Raw genomic sequence first — 6,000 nt, 5'->3', positions numbered from 1 at the left:
AAATTTAGTTTGCCTCATGCTAAAGCACTCAGTAATAATGATGATATTTCAATGGACAAACCAGGCTATGTCCTAAGAGGCACTGCTGCTATCATGTGCCTGATATATTAATAAGGAAGGCTATAAGAAGCTGACAGATACATATTCAATAAAAGACATGACTTCATGCCATGCAGTATCACTTGTATTATTTAAATAATAAGAGTAAATAAAGTCATTTAATTATGTTCAATGTAGTGGGTAAAGAACGAATGCTAATTATAGTTTTAATTAGTAATGAAGAAATGTTTCTCTACAAGGGACAGGTATGAGAAATCACCAATTTTCTAAGATTTGTTATTTTGAAATATTAGATTTTGTTGAAGTTCAGGATCACAGGGAAAAACTGACAATATTTGAATAATCAAGACAAAGTAGTTCTAGTTTTTCTAAAGATAAAGGATATAACAGCATATGAATGGGTGGACTAGTAACAATATGATCCTAATGTCAGTCGTAAGTATCTAAGTGGTCTTCCTGGTTGAATTAGTTGTAAAAATTAAGATATTTCCTTTTCTGTTCCATTTATTGTAATAGCTAGTTCCTCTAAATAAATGCAAATTTATCAGATGATGATGTAGCTTACTATTAGCAGCACTTGTTATTAATAAAGGATCATTATAGTGGTAAGTTATTAAGGATCTCAGTTTACTAGTATTAGCTAGAGCTAGTGATGACAGTATGGTATCCCAGTATAGCATTCATTAAAACAAAGATTGTCCTTTATATCAGTCATCATAGTATAGTAAAAACATGTATTGTTGTCTTTTCACTCCATCATATGCCTACCTTTGCAAGCTTCCAGAATTCTTTCTGAGTTGTCTCTGGTAAATGCTTCAATCTTCTTTACACATTAATCGTGAGGGCATCTAAAGTCTTCAGGAACTTGTTTCTTGTTCAAAGAAGATGTCTTAAATTAAATAAAGTGCTTGAGTGAAGGCATCAAAGAGTTCGGTCATTGATTTTGGAAATTGAAGTTGTCTAGTGTAGCTCTCATCATACACTATACAGACAATGGCTGCATTTAAAGGAATAACATTATCTCTCAATGATAGGAGAATATTATAATAGTTAATAAAAGATGGTAATCGGTCAGGTTTGTCCTTAAAATATTCTTTAGCATATTCTTCAATTCTTACAAAGAGTTAAACCCAATAATCTTAATCGTCTTGATAGTGCTTGGTTTTCTCTACCAATCTGAAACTAATGGACCCACTTGCTGTAGGTCGACTAGTTTACTAACACAGTAGACTTTTCAAAGATATCTCCTCAATAAGACGACGATAAAGAGAAACCTTCTTGTCTTTGATAATATGGTAGTTCATCAAAAACCATCCAAAATTAAAAGAACACTTTCTCCTATGTTTTATTTAACTGTTGTTCTATCTCCTGTCATGTTAGTATTAGGATCTTTTGGTAATAAGGCAAACAAGCCCAAGGTCGAGTAGACATGTGGTATATCACGTAATTGAACAAGAATAAACAAGAGGAGAATTGTTTCAAATGATTGTCAGCTGTGGCGATTAGTTGCCCATCTTTAGCAAATTTCTTTAGCCAAGGTACTTTTACCAAATACTGCATGGTGTTTCTTTTACTAGAACAAACTTGAGGCTATCAGAACGTTGGTGTTGGTTTTAACAAATCATCAAATATGATGGTCTCTTTTTTCAGAATTTGTTCAGGACTGTAATTAGTGTGAATTTTAGTGGAAATCATCAGCATCTTAGGTATCCATCTGAACAGCAGCTAAGGGTACGTATTAATTCTGAAGACAATGGAGGCCATTTAGGATTTTTTTTTGGTTTTTTTTTTTTTTTCAATTGATTGTATTTATTTCTGAGGAAACTTAGCATACTTTCTTAAAGGTGATGAATTTGAAGGGTGAAACAACAAATTACAAAATGCATTGCGACTACGGCAAACATTACTGCCATGCAAAAAAATCAAATTAGACAGTGGCTTAGGTATGCAGCGATATTGATAAAACTTCCTATTATTTCATTAATTGCTATATAGAAGTGAAAAGACAAATGTCCAGTCATTATAAGTCTTATCTTTGAAGCTCATTTGTACATACATTAGTTCATTTACTCTTCTTTTGCAACACTGACATAATTATAATCATCATGTTTGTTTTTTAATGATCTGTCTTTATAAACAGTATTTGCAGTACGTTGTAAATTACAAGCTTGCATCCTTGTTCCTCAAAGTGGTCCCTGTCAAGTTATCCCGCATTCCTACAAATAAAAAGAAGAAATGGACACAATGTCCCATCCAAGATCTCACTCATGCAAGATTCATATTACTCATGAACTTACTATACATCAATGCATCTTCATAATCCTTAGCAATTCTTTCAATCCAATGACTCTCAGTCTCAAGTATCAAGAATTTTTTGTCTGGTCGGGTAAGGATTCATCAACCACAACTGAAACATTCTTCATTGTTCGAATTCTATGATGAACATTTTCATTTTGCAAAGGTTGATGCCATTTAAGTCTGCAGAATCTAGACCAAGTGAGTTCCAAAAAAAAGATGCCAAACAGAGCCTAGTCTGACTGTACTTGATTAACTCTGGCGTCTTGTCAGCCATTTGGGCGTAGCTCATGAACATTCCTTGCCCCTGAAAAATGTTCATTGAATATTACCCCGGCTCCCGATAAAAATTTATTTGAAAAGCTGGACACAATAAAGAGAAACTTATTAATCATCTTACATTCTATTAGTATCTATTGTGGTACAGATATCTCTATAGTAAATAAACACAATTTTGTCACAGGATTCTACCTAACCAACAATATTTATATAAATGACTAAAGTTAATATTAATTAATTGTGTGTAAAATAATACATACTTTATAACAAAACATTACATAATAAAAAATTTGAGAAAGAATATCTACAATCACTAATCAACTATCAGATTTAATGTAGTATGTACTATCTTTTACTAAACTAGAGAGGTGTGAGGTAATAATGATTTATGTAGTCTAAAAATCAAGAGACATTTAATTTCTCCATTATTGGCTCAATGCGATCAAATTTAGGTCTCTTGTGGGATCAGCATCCAACAGATATCAATATTCTTTGTAAATGTGAGTTAACAAACTGTGGAATAATAGGACGAGCATTCTCACGCGCAATCTAAATAATAAAAAGACAACATACAATTAGATATAATAGATCATGTGACCATTGTTTGAAAGGATCATTAACCTCTATATATTAGGGACCAATGTAATAACCAATACTAATAATCAATGCACATGTACATGTATTAACTAACCACAAACATTGTTTAATATCACTACCCTGTTCCAAGTTAATCAATATCCTCCGTACTACTGGTCACTGTATTACATGTATCAACTGATCATTATACTAATATATTATCTTAATTATATTACTAACCTTTAGTCCAGCCATCATTGGTGATAGACCAACATAGGGGATCTTGCCTGTAGCTATCTCCCAAAGAATAAGAGCAAAACTATACATGTCAGCTGCTCTTTTATCAATCTCATCAGTTCTCTTTTGTAGAACTAATAAGAAATTAATAATCTATAGTTTAACACACTTTGAATATATTATGTATGTAAGTATATATCTCCAATATTATAAATCCTTTATCAACTAATTCCATCCATTCATTTATTGATCTATCTATTATTTTACAGACCTTCAGGAGCCACACCATTGTGGATGGATAGATATGATTACTGTCATAAATGAGAAACGATATCGTGATAAATCTAGTTTAGCAGTGAGATCATTATCAATCTAAAAATAGAACAGAGAGTACTAACTCCAGTATATTGTAATAAACTTTGTTCTTAAGGAAATGTAGAATGGAATAAATTAATGGATAAACTGGACGGATGATACAATATAGTCTTACACAATACTGTGAGGGTTGAGATCAAATCTATTGAGAATAGCCTCTATACTGTGGATATGATGCATTCCATGACAAACATCTTTAGCTAATTTGACACCTTCTTGTAAATTTAATATAATTTTATACCTTTTCACTACCACTTTAGGTAACTGAAACAACTTGTCTGAATCACGATCATCATAGATTTCAATGTTAATTGTCCTTGAAGTTTCTTTGGAGGCAATGGAAGGGCTTTAGGCCTTTAGCAATAAAAACCCAATTGTCTCCAGATGTAATCTTTACATCTAGTAAAATATTTATAATGTTATATTACAATGCAGTGATCTAATGGTTTCATTGATGAATCAATTGACAGATGCTGACTTGAATTAGATCATAAAACATTATTTACTATTTGAGAAGGTTCATATATACACTCCATCATACGCTAACTTTGTAAGTTTCCAATTCATAATATATTTGAACAAACAATGGTTAAGTGTAAATTTATTAATTAAAAACCTGTTTCTTTCCTTTTGGTTCCAAAATTTATTAGCACCATTTTCTTCCTTTCAGGAATGTATTCACATTACAGGTGTATGCACGTGTACAAAGATGAATATTCATCAATCTTCATCAACATTAGCTAGCTATCATTATATCCAATAGTATTCTAATAATATTTCACAAGTATCGGTAATGTGTTTCATTATCACACACGTACAATTTTCATACTAACACTCACAGGTACATTCCTGAACTAGTAAAAACTTCTCAAACCCAGAACTCTCCTTCCATCAAGTGGACAGACTAATAGCATCGCTAAATTTTTCAGTAATATTTCTTTATACATTAATTGTGTATATACATATTATATCATGCACATACACAATTAGAAATAAATACTTTAAAGTCTCCAAGAAGATCCAAGGAAAGTAAAAGGAAGAAAAATTATCAATTTTCTCCTTTTCTCTTTCTTTTGTAATTTATTCCACTAATGTAATGGTCAATTTGAGTCTCCTCATACCCTCAAACAAGAAAGTTATGCTTGAGAAACAAGAATGTACTTACCAAAATTATGATTGACTGTAAAACCTAAACCTTAAATAAATTTAAATGTATTAACTTTGCATAAAGGACCTATAAGGGCCAGTACATTCTTGATGAGATGACTAGTCAATGCTCCACAGTAGCTAAGAAGGATGTAAAATATTGCTGTAGACACTTGATGTACACCTCCCATTCTTCTTGGACAAATATTATCAAAAATCTCCCAGGTGATCAATAGTAGCAGCAACCATTGAGATCATAGTCGCAAAATATGTGGTAATTTAAACAGTTGAATTCACAAAATAACTAGAACTAAAACTATATCTACTATAGAACTGTAACAGTAAAAGCATAAACTAAAAGATAATACATAATTGAACCTAACAAGAGGATACATAGGTTATTAAAAACAATAAAAAAATTACAAAATATTACATTTCACAAGATAGCAAAATAGTTCTAGATTTCCAGTGATGAAGGATATAACAACATGTAAATGGTGGACTATACATTTCTAATGTCTTTGATATATTTGCGAGTGATAATATTAGTTTTAATTAGCATTGAAGAAAATCTTTCTATACAAGGACAAGTAGTAGTAACCACTAATTCCTTGAGATTAGTATTTTGAGATATTTGATTTTTTTTGAAGTTCAGTTTACGAGAACACAGGTCTTAACATTCACATGATCATAGCAAAGTAATTCTAGTTTTTCTAAAGATGAAGGATATAACAGCATGTGAATGGGTGGACTATTACCATATGATACTAATGTGAGTCGTACGTGTCTAAGTGGGTCTTCCTGGTTGAATTAGTTGCACAATTGAAGATATTTCCTCTTCTAGATCTGTTCCATTTATTGTAATAGCAAGTTTCTCTAAATAATACAAATTTATCAAATGATGATGTAGCTTACTATTAGCAGCACTTGTTATTAATAAAGGATCATTATAGTGGTAAGTTATTAAGGAATCTCAGTTTACTAGTATTAGCTTTAGCCAGTGACAACAATATGGTATCCCAGTATGGACAA

This window comes from Gigantopelta aegis, unplaced genomic scaffold, assembly GCF_016097555.1.
Source record: "Gigantopelta aegis isolate Gae_Host unplaced genomic scaffold, Gae_host_genome ctg2711_pilon_pilon, whole genome shotgun sequence".
NCBI classification, from domain to species: domain Eukaryota; kingdom Metazoa; phylum Mollusca; class Gastropoda; order Neomphalida; family Peltospiridae; genus Gigantopelta; species Gigantopelta aegis.
The sequence above is the reverse complement of the archived record's forward strand: the minus strand, read 5'-3'. Positions refer to the sequence as shown.